Source organism: Gorilla gorilla, chromosome 12, assembly GCF_029281585.2.
Source record: "Gorilla gorilla gorilla isolate KB3781 chromosome 12, NHGRI_mGorGor1-v2.1_pri, whole genome shotgun sequence".
Classification (NCBI taxonomy): domain Eukaryota; kingdom Metazoa; phylum Chordata; class Mammalia; order Primates; family Hominidae; genus Gorilla; species Gorilla gorilla.
In genome coordinates, this window is record NC_073236.2 from 82236195 (window position 1) to 82250773 (window position 14579).

The window sequence follows — 14579 nt, forward strand, 5'->3', positions numbered from 1 at the left end:
TGCAAGCAAAAGAGGACAAACATATTCTACTAACCCCTGGAAACTTTTCATGGTGGTAGAATTTGTGGAGCTGAGTGACACAGGCTGTCTATTGTAACTCACCAAACTCAAGATACTATGACTAAAACTCATGCTACTCCTCTGTGGTTGGCATGTCTTAGTTCAATGTCAATTTTGTTTCAAGAGATCAAAACCATACATTCTTACGTGAAATCCTTACCATCATAGTATTGTTTAATGTCTTCTCATTTTATGATAAGCTTTTTTTCTTCAGTATTAAATTGGTCTATATAATCATTTCAGGTCAGATATTTGAGCAACATCGTTACAGAGAAACTTTGATTTTCCATAATTTTCAAAATAGAGCCTGGTTCCAGAGTTCACAGAGAATGAGGGTTCCTGGGAGTTCAGCCCTGAGTTGCTAATTTCTATTTTGACATTAAACCTGGGAAATGCTTTTTTAGACTGTCTTGAGAAGATTTCGAGGAAGGAGAAGAAAGAGAATTCAATCTTTTATTAAGCCATTAAGCTGGTTTGTGAATTCTAAACATGTGGTAGGAAAGGAATGAAGAAAGTTAGTGCTTCTGACCTTCTTATTCCTAAAAATAGTCATTATGTGAATAAAAAGTTTACCATCCTGAAAATAAATATTTCAAAGGGAAGAAAATGTCAGAAGATTTCGAGACTATGAAAATTAGTTATGTGAATACTAACATTAGAACTCTTAACATTCGCATAGCACAACATTACCTGACCAACTCTTTGGCATCTCTTTAGATTTCTATCACACTGTATTGTAAATTGTCTGCCCCTATAGACTTTATTCTCAATAAAGTAATAAACCCTCAAGTATACTTCCTTGAAAATGTCATGCTACCTAGAACATATTTGAAGTATAGTAAATATTCATGACTATTTACAAAATGACTGCTTAATTATTTTTACCAAAGATAAATAATGAAGACATCTGCTGTGAAAGGCACATGGAAATGTTGAAATGAACATATTAATTAATCATTTATTTAGGATGTACTTGTTGAATGCGCACTGTGTGTCATGTATTTTGATAAGCTCCTAAGAGTATTTAATTAGGGAGATAGAGGTGGCAATGCATTCGCCAGATTACAATCGATTGGTGAAGACAAATGATTAAATAAATAAACACAAAAGTGGGTTAAATGCTATAGTGGCAGAATTATAAACAATTTAGATGGCATTATGACTGGGACTTCTAATCCAGATGTGGGAAAAGAGTCCCAGGTAAAGCTGCTACCTTGAATGATGAATACGAGCTGTCCACAACTTCTAGTTCCAGTATTGTTAAAGGAGCTAGTATTAGATCTAACTGATTATCTAAGCAACTATAAAAGTAGACCAATTATGTGAAGCAAATATTTATAGCTATTGGATAGCAGCCATTGTAAGGCTGAAATCCTCTTGGGAGTGGAGAGGAAGCATTCTATTTGTCATGGCTTTCTGCCTGGGGCAATGTCCGATGCTTGAAAGTAGGAAGAACTCTCACTGGGTAGAGTAAAACAAGAGTTTGGTGTTTGGGGGCTGCTAACATGGTTGGAATTTGTGGAGCATGTTGGCAGGCGGAAGGTAGCCATAGGCCTCACTATCTGTAAATCTGAAGAGGAGTTATCCTCTGATTCTTGGGGTGCAAAGTGAAATTCCATTAAGGCATAATAGCAGGATGAAGGGCTGACAGCTCAGCAGAGATTTCTCAGCAGACATTTCCACAAAGATCGTGCCCGAAAAGTTGTGTAGATGACAAAGTTTTGACTCAACTAGAGTCCAGACTCCTTAGTAGCTAAGCCAGGCATTCAGTTGAAACCCTCAAACAGGCATGCATTTAAAGTAAAGATCTAATGCTGACTACTTTATGCTATCTTTGGCAAGTTCTTTACTCTAGAACTAAGGGCAGAACTGAAATAAACTCATCCTTAAAAAGACAAAAAACAAGGCTGAAGAAAATAAAACAATCCACCTGTAATCAAATGCCTCCAAAGCAAAAAGATAGCATAATCCACAGTCTATAATATATCATCCATAATGTCCATCATACAATAACAGAAAGTACTAGACAAGCAAAAAGGTAAGAAAGCATTGCCCATTTTCAAGAAATAAAAGAGCTTATAGGAGCCAAGCCACAATTGAACTAGATGTTTTAATTATTGAACAATGATTCTAAATACCTATTAGAAACCTGTACATGAACTTGGAGATGAACAGCTAAGCAACTGGATGGGAAAGATGTCAGCAGAAATAGGAAGCTACCCCTAAAAAGAATTTTTTTAAAAAGAAAATGCCAATCTTATATATTTCAGAAAATAGAAGATATATTCACATTTACTTCATAAACCAGTACAATCTTGACAAAGGTGTTAAAAAGGAAAAAAAAATATGCATCTGATATGGTTTGCCTCTGTGTCCCTACTCAAATCTCATCTAGAATTGTACTCCCCATGTGTTGAGGTAGGGACCTGGTAGGAGGTGATTCAATCATGAGGGCAGTTTCCCCCATGCTATTCTCCTGATAGTAGGGAAGTTCTCATGAGATCTGGTTGTTTGATAAGTGTCTGGGATTTCCCCTTATGGCGCACTCTCTCCTGCTACCATGTAAGAGGGTGCCTGTTTCTCCTTTGCCTTCTGCCATGATCGTAAGTTTCCTGAGGCCTCTCCAGCTATGCAGAACTGTGAGTCAATTAAACCTCTTTTGTTTATAAATGACTCAGTTTCAGTCAGTGTGAAAACTGACTAATGCATCATCATTCCAAAATTCCTTTATCAGTATTAGCAAATTAAATTTATCAATATACTTGAAATCATGATTAAATGAGTTTTATCCTAAGAGAGAAAGACTAGGTTAACATTCATAAATCAATCATCACCATCTATCAATACACATAATAAAGAAGAAAACACAATCGTCTCAATTAAGAAAAGTTATTCGATTAAAATTCAAAATCAATTAGCTATAGAAATGATATTAGCAAACTAGAAATAGAAAGAAACTTCCTTAAAATGACAAAGGTATTTATGGAAAACCTATAGGGAATACAGGTAATAGTATATTTAATGATGACAAAACAGATGACAAAAACTTTCCCTCCTATATTTGGGAAGAAAAAAGTTCCAATTTTACCATCAATGTTTTAAAAATACTGTTCTGCAGGTCCTAGCTAGTACTAGGAAAAGTAATAGGAAAAGAGGAAAAAAGAAAGAAAGAATGAATGAAAGATGAAAGAAAGAGCATGTATAAATAAAAGGAAAAATAAAACTGTATTCCTGTAATGACATAATTGTGTGTATCAAAAATGTAAATCAATGCCATCTATAAAGAAACTGCTAGAAAGGATAAATTAACTTGGCAATATTGCTGGATATAAAGGATATAAAGTAAATGTAAAAACATCAATGCATGTCCATAGAATAGTCCCCCCAAAACAAACAAAATCTGGAAACCCAAATTTAGAAAATTATTATTTATAATAGTTTCAAAAATTAAAAATGCAGGAAGATATTAACACATATGTAAAAACTCCATACAACAAAGTATAAAAACTTGTTTGATAGTTTGAAATTAAAGATGTTCAAAAAACCCCAGAAAAATATGTTAATTTAAAGATTGGCAAACTTGATTTTATTGAGATGTCATTTCTCCTAAATTTATCTATAATTTCAAGACAATTCCAACAAAAATTACAGCAGAATTTTCTGCGGAAATTGACATGTAGATTGAAGAAACTTATTTAAAAATGAAAACTTCATTATGTGGCTCTTGACTAGCCAACACAATCTTGAAGGAGAAACACAAAATTGGAGGATTTTAGTACCAGATTTTAGTGCATATTGTAAAACTAGAATAAGTAAGACATGATGCTGTTGGAGTTAGGATAAAAAAAAATACCAATAGCACAAAATAGATATTCTAGGCCTAGATCTCCACACATGTAATCGGCTGATTTTTTTCAAACTTAATCTGAGAAAGGAGATTATTTTCAGTAAATAATAGTGGAACAACTAGATAATTATATGGAAAAACTTGAAGTTTTCTTATATCACACACAAAAAAGTAACTTGAGATGGTTCACAGGCCTAAATGTAAAAGTTAAATCTATAAATATTCTATAATAAAATATGTTCATAAGTTTTGGGTTGGAAAACATTTCTTAGGTGAGATCAAGCATCACTAATAATAAACAGAAAAAGTTAATTGGACTTAGCTAAAATGTAAACATTTTGCTTATCAAAAAACAATATTGCAAAAGTGAAAGTCAAGCCACAGATCTGGAAAAGGTATTTTTAAAACATGTATCTGACTCTTAGCTTTTATTAAGGTTATATGAAGAACACCTATAACTTAATTATGAAAAGAAAAACAACACAATTAAAACATGGACTAAAGACTCTAACATTTTACCAAATCTTTATATAAGAATTCCCACAGCACATATGAAAAGTTGTTTGGTGCCACTGAATCATTGGAAAAATGCAAATTGAAACCACAGTGTGATGCGACAACACCCTTATTTGAATGCTTCAAATGAAAAATACTAAAATATCAAATATTGGTGAGGATATGGAACAACTAGAATCCTGTGTATTATTGGTGTCCATGTAAAATAGAATAACTGTTATGGAAACCAGCAGTTTCTTAAAAGTTAAATATCCCAAACGAGAGAGCTGGAGATGAGATTGGAAGAAGCTGCAAGAAGAAGGAAAAGTTGGAGGTCACAGTAGGACCGAAGATCCTCTTGCACCCTAGCCTACATTATTCTCTGTTAGAATGGATGCAGGTCCCTGTCGTCTTTGCATATCTGCAGTAGCTTTTTGGTGAGGTATAGGATTCTGTCTTTTAACAGGCTTCTGACATTTTCTCTTAAGCCTTGCTTACTCCCTCCACCAAGTGGAAAATAGATGTACTGTCTTCTTCTTCTCAGTTTCTGCCGTGTGCAGCAAACTTGTCTTGCTTGAATAAAGAAAGGATGAAGCTACTTTATTGAACAGGGAGGTCTCACATCATTGGCAAACTGACAAATGAGGCTGTTTTCTTCATGCACTGAGAAGGGGAGGCTTTTGGGACCCCTTGCAGAAAACGCAACCATGTACACATGTACTTTTTGGAAACTTTGTCTCTTCAAACTAGTTTGTTCTTAGTTGTATGAGAGAAAGTGATGTCTTGCCTCAGTTGTAAATGATTATTGTGCTTTTAGTAATTTACAAAATCCTCTTTATAAATTATGCAACCTTTAGATTTTAATAAAATCATTTGAGGATTCATCAGTTTAAATCTTATGCCCACCCCCTTCTATACTCTTTACAGGATGTTCCTATAAGATTCTTTACTCCTTTTTGTGTGGGGCCTCATAAATAAGTTAAAGAAAAATAACAATTGTCTAATGACTGATTGTCTGATTGCTACGTTGCCAAACTTTTTCTGGCTGTGTTTCAGGTATAAGTTAAGAATCTGCTATGGTGTTTTTAGAAGATTAACTTTAAAATAGATTCTTCATTAAAATGCACAGTATTGATTTTTAAATTTGATTATCTAAATGGGAAAAAAATCCTAGGATAAGAATACAGTGACTGTTCATGCCAATCAAACTTATTTTTAGTACGGAAGAGCACCAGAACTAATGACAAGCATCATTAGGTATTGAGGCACCACAGAAGCTGAAATTCTTCATACATATAAAATAAAAGTCTTCACAATAAAGCGAATAATATGACATCTTACACAGAAAATAACACTTGCAAATTGTAATGAAGATTCCTGAAATGTAAAATAAGTGCCTGTATGCATAAGATCTTGGCTAACTATGAGCCATGAGGAGATATTAAAATAAGAAAATTCTCATATACTTGGCAAGTTTTTGTTAGTCAATGTATCAATCATTGTGACAATCTTTTTCACCAGCCAAATTCTTCTTATTTCTATCCCCTTCATTATCCTTGGTGGAGAATCTAATGAGCAGTGAAATGTCCAAAATATAGGAATCTGGAAGAAGTGAAGATCCTTAATAAGTTAGCATGAGAAAGTCAGTTCCTGCTAATGTTTCCTGAAACAAACCAAAGGAGTCAATCATCAGGTATACAAAGATGCCATATTCATCACAATTACTTATAAAAATTCACTATAATTTAATTTACAACTCTTTTTTTAGAAATAGCCCTTGAGTAAATAATAATCACTTAACCTGAAGCTAAATTGACCTTAAGATAAATCATTAGACAATTTCCCAGAAACTTGGCAAATAGCATTTGCATTATTGCTGCTATTAGAGTATGGGAGATTTGGATAATTTATAAACAAATAAACCAAACAGCTGGATGATGCAGAATTCATCAGGCTGAAAACCACCTCTGGGGATTTAAGAACAGACCCCTTGCCATTAGTCTTAGGCAGTGTCACAGCTCTTCTGATGCAGACGTAAAAGCTTTTATTGTTACTTTAAAACCCCAAGTGTAATAACAACATAGATTTTCTCCCCAGCTGAGTCCAACTTCCACACTGACAATTCATATAACTAAAAGAAGCAGGAGGGGACATTCCTTACACTGTCTTGTGAATGAACACCTCTTTCTTTTGTTGGGCCCTGACGAGAAAACTCATTTTTCTATGCCATATATTCCAATTGCTAAAGCATATGTTACACGTATCAGATAGGGGATCCGATAACCCTAACCTTTTCTCAATATGCACTTCTACTTGCAAACCTTTTCACTGGTCCTAACCAAATTGTTTCCAGCCTTCAAGGGAAATGTTCTAAAAAAAATCTCTAGGAAAATAATAGAAAGATTAAAAATACAGCAAAGTCATTACGCAAATGTAAGATCATTCAAAGCTATCCTGAATGAACAAGGTAAGGTGTAAAAATGGAAGAAAGAAGTTGTAGCACAACTTCTCTAGCACATCTCAGATTATTTCAAATTCTTTTTCAGCGAGACCACTGTATGATTATTAATAAAGCCACATATAATGTTCAACCATGCACCCTCTTTTACTAAACCACAAAAGGCTTCAATTTTTTTATTTCATGCTTATACTTTCATTTATTCATGTTTAGAGTCATATGTAACCTAAAGATGCAATTACCATTTTTAAGGGCATTCCTGCTTTAAAATACAGCAAAGGGCCTGTCTTAAAGGCACTGGAGACTCTTCTACAAAATGCCCCCTAGCCTGCTGGTTTACTCCACATTCAGGAAATACAACATTTCAAAATACTTAGGGACATAATTTTGTGGAGCAAATTTAAATTCCATCCAATAAAATTAGAAAATGAACAGAAGTTCTGGGCAGTTTAAAATGACATGGTGCATACCTTATTAAATTTTAAAGAATAGAGTATAAATTGTATGAAGTATGTTCTTGGACCATAATGGAATTAAATAAGAAATCACAGTAATATAGTTAGAAAATGCTAAAATATTTAAAGATCAAACAACACACTTCTAAGTAACACATGGGCCTAAGAAAAAGTCTCAAAAGAAATTTTAACATATTTTGAATTAAATGAAAATGAAAACATAAGGTATCAAAATTTGTGAGCAGTAGCAGTGATTACAGGGAAATGTATGTATTTAATGCATTAATTAGAAAAAAATAAAGACCTAACATTAAAAATGTAAGTTTCAACCTTAGGAAACTAAAAAAAGAAGAGAAAATTATATTCCAAAAAGAAATAATAAAAGAGCAGAAATTGATAAATTAAAAGCAAGAAGTTTATAGTGAAAAACAAGGAAACCAAAAGCTGGTTCTTTGAAAATATCAGCAAAATTGTGAAACTTTTCATTATGCTAACCAAGAACAAAAAGTGAAAAGTCACAAATTACTAATATTAGAAATGAAAAAAGGTCACACCACTACTGATCCCACAGACATGAAGAAAGTGATAAAGGAATATTATGAAGAATTCTATTCCCATAGATCTATAACTTAGATGAAATAGAACGATTCCTTGAAAGCAAAAATCTTCCAAAACTCAAGCAAGGAGAAATACATAATTTGGCCTGTATGTATTAAATGTATTGAATCAACAATTACAAACATTTCAAAATAGAAGTCACCAGATGCAGATGGTTTCACTAGTGAATGCTACTAGACATTTCAAGAAGAAAATAGTATCAATTCTGTCCAATCTTTTCCAGAAATAGAAGCAGAGGAAGCAGTAACTCATTCTGAGGCCAGCATTACACAAATATGAAAACTAAACAAAGACATTGAAAGAAGAAAACTATAGAACACTATCACTCATGAACACAGATCCAAAATTCCTCAACAAAATATCAGCAAATGGACTCCAACACTGTATAAAAATAATTATATACCATGACCAAGTACAATTTGTTCAAGGTATGTATGCAAGGCTGGGTTAATATGAATAATCAATTAATGTAGTTGATCATATCAACTGGCTAAAGAATACATATCATATGATTATATAAATAAATGTGATGCAGAGAAAGCACTTGACAAAATCCAACACTATATACATGATGAGAAATTTTCAGCCAATTAGAAAGAGAGAGGGACTTTTTTTATCTTAGTAAATAATATCTACAAAAACTCTAAGCTGACATCATTAATGAGGAGAAGCTAAATGCTTTCCTCCTAAGATTGGGAGCAAGACAAGGGTATCTCTTCTTTGATTCCTATTCAACTGTGTGCTGGGAGTTCTAGTTAATGTAATAAGATAAAAAATGGAAATAAAGTCTATACAGATTATGAAGAAACAAGTAAAACTGTCTTTGTTTGCAAATGATATAATTGTCTGTAAAAAACATTCCAAAATTCTAGAAGAAAAAACCTTCTGGAGCTAATATTAATTGATTATATCAAGGTTGGAAGATACAAGGTTGATCTAAAAAGTCAGTTGCCTTGGAATGCACCAGCAATGAAACACTAGAATTTGAAATTAGAAACATAATGCCGTTTACTGTAGCACCAACACATGAAGTATAGTCCTCCCTTGGTATCTGTGGGGATTGGTTCCAGGATTCCCCGATCAAATTATACATATATTTTATCTGCAGTTGGTTGAATGCATGGATGCAGAAGGCCTAACTGTACTTAGATATAAGTCTAACCAAGTAAAATGAAGTCTTTTTCAAAAATAAAAAGTAATGAGCTTTTCAGCCAAAAAATAACATGAAGAGAACATAAATGCATATTGCTAAGAGAAAGAAGCCAGACTGATAAGGTTGCATATTGTATGATTACAACTATATGACATTCTGGAAAAGGCAAAATTATGGGCATGAAAAATTGGTGTTGCAAGGGGGTGGGGAAGAAGAGATGAATAGGTGGAGCACAGTAGATCATTAGGGCACTGAATATTGTGTATGATACTGTAATGCTGGATACATGACCCTAAGTGTTTGTCAAACCTGTAAAGATATACAAAACAAAGAATGAGCCCTAGTATGAATATTGGACATTAGTTAATAATAATGTATTGAGGGAGAAAAAGAATTTGTAGGAATGCAAGAACCGAGGAATGCAAGTCCTTTAATTATTAGGCCCAGAGAGACATTAAAATGAGACCACAATCACACTCTACTCTCCCCTTTGAGCTACCTGTTTCTCTCTTGAAACTGCTTGCTGTTGCCACAAGTAGCTGTAAATTAACCTAATAATGCCACATTGGACACTATAACCTATATCCTGTAGCTTACAAATGTAAAGCCAGTCTCTAATCAATGTTATTCTGTAAACCGATGAGAATTTCTGACAACTTTTTATCAGCCCATTCCTGGTCCCCATTTTTTGCCTTTAAAAATCTGCTTCTTGCTAATTGGAGTGTATGACCCAAAGAAACTCTCTACTTTCACTTATTTATTTATCTATTTATTATTTATTTATTTAGACAGAGTCTCGCTCTGTCATCCAGGCAGGCTAGAGTGCAGAGGTGCGATCTCGGCTCACTGCAACCTCCGCCTTCCAGGTTCAAGTGATTTTCCTGCCTCAGTCTCCCAAGTACCTGGGATTACAGGTGCATGCCACCATGCCTGGCTAATTTTTGTATTTTTAGTAGTTATGTGGTTTCACCATGTTGGCCAGGCTGGTGTCCAACTCCTGACCTCAGGTGATCCGCCCACCTCTGCCTCCCAAAGTGCTGGGATTACAGGCATGAGCCACCCACTGCTCCCAGCCTATACACTCTCTAATTTTGCCTCAGATTCTTCCTTTTAGGTCAACAGTATCAGTAATGGTTCAACAATGGTGCCAACGGTACCAAACCAATGCAAGAAGTTAATAATACTAGAAACAATGTGGGAGGGGCAAGTAATGTAACCTGACAATGGATTCATTTTGCCTGCTGCCCAGATGGAGCTGATTTATTAAGACAGGGGAATCACAATAGAGAAAGAGCTTAATTCATGCAGAGCTGGCTGAAGAGGAGATAGGAGTTTTAATATTACTGAAATCAGTCTCCCACAAAATTTGGAGGCTATGGTTTTTCAAGGATAGTTTGGGGGAAGAGGTGGCATGCTGAGGAGGTTGAGGGGCTGGCGGGAGTGAGGGAGGTGAAGGGATGGGTAGACAGTGCGTGCTTGCTGCTGACTGGTTGAGGATGCAGTCCAGGTGTAGGAAATGCTCTTCGTGTGCACTGACTCACTTCTGGGTAAAGGTACAGAAGGAATTGGCAGGTACAGGTGGAGCCATTGGGTATCAGACATGCAGAAGAACCTGAAAAGACATGTCAAAATACCAATCATAGGTTCTAGAATAGTGCTGTTATCTGCAGGAGTAATTGGGGAAGTTACATATCTTGTGACCTCTGGAATAATAGCGGGTAATCATTTATGTCTACACCTTAGTAGAATTCAGGGAAAAAGGAAATCATAGGACACCAGATCAGGCTTGGATATTAGGTGTCTGAGTACATCACAGAAGTAATTGGACTTACCCCAAAACAAAACAACAAAAACTAAAAGAGTTTTTAAAAATAGCATTCAAAAATTAAGAATGAAGAAGAATCCAAAATTCAGAGCAAAAAGAATGGAACAATATATGGCAAGATATAAGACTGTGGATAAAACACTAGATGTAGTTACTATCTTATTTTTATTTTAGTCATTTTAGCAGGTAGGCAGTGAGAAGTATCTCACTGTGATTTTAATTTGTGTTTCTCAAATAACTAATTATGCCAAACATTTCTTGTGTCTTATTGCCATTTGTATATCTTCTTTGATAAACTGCTTATTGAAATCTTTTGCCCATTTTCCCTCTCATTTTTATTGTAAATGCCATGAATTTATTGTAGAAGCGGTGTTAGTTGTAAATGTCCCACATTGTGAATTTGTTTGCGTCACACCATTTAACATATCCTTTTGTTCCCTATATTTTCCATAAAGAGAAGTTATCCCAGAAGGTTTGATTAGTTTTAGGCCCAACTTTTTGGTCAAGAACACGTTACTGCTAGTGCTGTGTGCTTCACATAGCATTGCATCAGAAGATTGTCACATTTTAAACAATAATGCCATTGATCAGGGATCCCTCTATTGTAAAATTCCTCATCAATCTTTTAATGAATGATTGCTGCCTGAATCAATTATTTCATTAAATGCTGCAATTTTTTTTTACTTTTTTCTATATTTACTAAGAGAAATTTTTCTATAAAGATTTTTTCTCTTTTATCAATTCATAAAAGGAAAGATAGGATAAATGCTTATTTCATTTTAATTTATAATTTTCATACAGAGTTGTTGATGCCTTAGTTATTTACAGTATTCTTAGTTGCTGTCATTGTTGATTATTGGATTTCTCTTGTTTAAAAAAGTTGAGTATCATCAAAAACATAATTTTTAAATATATATGTAGTGGATTTCAGTTAAATGCATTCATTGTTTTCTGTTATTCAAATTGTCTCATTTTTCCCACAGCAGCATCCTTCATGCTGATTAGTCTGTTGATAATTTTGTCAAGCAAATGACACCTGTTATCACCTCCAAGGAAGGAGTCCCACTTCAGCTGAAGCAGTAGTGCCAAGTTTTAACCCACTCCATCTTTCAGGGTGGCCAAGAAAGATAGGATTCTATTTAGTCTGGCAAACCCTCTGCAGGAGTCTCCCCAAAAGTAGGGTGCCCCAAACCATTCTGAGATGGGGCCAGCTGGGATTCAAAAGAAAGAAGCACCAAATATTAAGTTGATTAGTTTGAAGCATTCATTAGGAGAACCTTACTTACAGAATGCTGCAGCATATCCTCAGGCAGAAAGGGAAAGAAAGGAATGTTTTACCTGAATATGACTTCAGTGACGAGGTCAAGGTAGGAAGCTTATATAAGAGTTTAATGAAGTTGGCTCACGGAGGGGACTAGTTTCTTTTTTCCTTTTTGATTTTTTTAAATCAACTTTTATTTTAAGTTCCAGGGTACATGTGCAGGATGTGCACATTTGTTACATAGGTAAGTGTGTGCCACGGTGTTTTGCTGCACGGAACAACCTATCACTTACGTACTAAGGCCAGCACCCATTAGCTGTTCTCCGTGATGCTCTCCCTCGACACCACCCCTCTGACAGGCCCCAGTATAGGTTGTTCTCCAGCATGTATCCATGTGTTCTCATCATTCAGCACCCACTTATAGGTGAGAACATGCAGTGTTTGGTTTTCTGTGTTAGTTTGCTGAGGATAATGGCTTCCAGCTCCATCCATGTCCCTGCAAAGGACATGATCTCATTCCTTTTTGTGGCTACACAGTATTCCATGGTGTATATGTACCACGTTTTCTTTATTCAGTTTGTCATTGATGGCCACTTGGGTTAAATGCATCTCTTTGCTATTGTGAATAATACTGCAATGAACATACATGTGCATGTATCTTTATAATAGGAAGATTTATATTCCTTTGGGTATGTACCTATTAATGGGATTGCTCGGTCCAATGGTATTTCTGCTTCTAGATCTTTGAGAAATCACCACAATGTCTTCCACAATGGTTGAACTCTACTAATTTACATTTCCACCAACGGTGTAAAAGTGCTCCTTTTTCTTCACAGCCTTGCCAGCATCTTTTGTTTCTTGACTTTTTATCTTATTTATTTATTTATTTATTTATTTATTTATTTATTTATTGAGACAGAGTCTCGCTCTGTTGCCCAGGCTGGAGTACAGTGGCACAACTTTGGCTCACTGCAACCCATGCCTCCCAAGTTCAAGCAATCCTCCTGCTTCAGCCCCCCTAGTAGCTGGGATTACAGGCACGTGCCAACATGCCTGGCTAATTTTTGTGTTTGTAGTAGAGACAGGGTTTCACCATGTTGGCCAGGCTGGTCTCAAACTCATGACCTCAAGTGATCCACCCGCCTCAGCCTCCTAAAGTTCTGGGATTACAGCCATGAGCCACTGTGCCAGGCCTCTTGACTTTTTAATAATCACATTATGACTGGCATAAGATGGTATCTCATTGTGGTTTTGATATGCATTTCTCTAATGATCAGTGATGCTGAGCATTTTTTCATATGTTTCTTGGCTGCATGAATGTCTTCTTTGGAGAAATGTCTGTTCGTGTCCTTTGCCCACTTTGTAATGGAGTTGTTTGTTTTTTTTCTTCTAAGTTTGTTTAAGTTCCTTGCAAACTTTGAATATGTTTAAACCTTTGTCAGATGGATAGATTTCAAAGATTTTCTCCCATTCTGTAGGTTGTCTGTTCACTCTGATGATGGTTTATTTAGCTGTGCAAAAGCTCTTTAATTAGATCCCACTTGTCAATTTTTGCTTTTGTTGCAATTCCTTTCAGTGTTTTCATTATGAAATCTTTGCCCATGACTATGTCCTGAGTGGTATTGCCTAGATTTTCTTCTAGGGTTTCTAGTTTTCAGTTTTACATTTAAGTTTTTAATCCATCTTGAGATAATTTTTGTATAAGGTATAAGTAAGCGGTCCAGTTTCTGTTTTCTGCATATGTCTAGCCAGTTCTCCCAGCACCGTTTATTAAATCGGGAATTTTTTCCCCATTGCTTGTTTTTGTCAGATTTGTCAAAGATCAGATGGTTGTAGGTGTGCAGTCTTGTTTAAAAGTTTTCTATTCTGTTCCATTGGTCTATACATCATTTTTCTTTATTTTTTTCTTTTCTTTTTCTTTTTCTTTTTTTCTTTTTATTTTTTTTACCAGTACCATGCTGTTTCGGTTACTGTAGACTTATAGTATAGCTTGAAGTTGAGTAGTGTGATGCCTTCAGATTTGTTCTTTTTGCTTAAGATCGTCTTGGCTATATGAGGTCTTTTTTGGTTCCATATGAATTAAAAAATTTTTCCTAATTCTGTGAAGAATGTCAATGGTAGTTTAATGGGAATAGCATTAAATCTATAAATTAGTTTGGGTAGTATCACCATTTTCACAAAATTGATTTTTCACATCCATGGGCATGAAACGTTTTTCCATTTGTTTGTGTCCTCTCTGAGTTCCTTGAGTAGTGGTTTGTAGTTCTCATTGAAGAGATCCTTCACTTGCCTTGTTAATTGTATTCCTAGATATTTTATTCTCTTTGTAGCAATTATGAATAGGAATTCATTCATGATTTGGCTCTCTGTATGCCTGTTGTTGGTGTATAGGAATGCTAGCAATTTT

General features: G+C 34.9%; 1 non-coding gene across 1 annotated transcript; it reads right to left on the minus strand.

Annotated features, from left to right (window-relative positions):
• Positions 1–266: 266 nt before the first annotated feature.
• On the minus strand, positions 267–331 carry LOC115933645 (small nucleolar RNA SNORD78). Its single transcript, XR_004069509.3, has one exon. It is a non-coding gene; the product is annotated as a small nucleolar RNA SNORD78 (small nucleolar RNA).
• Between the last annotated feature and the right edge of the window lie 14248 nt (positions 332–14579).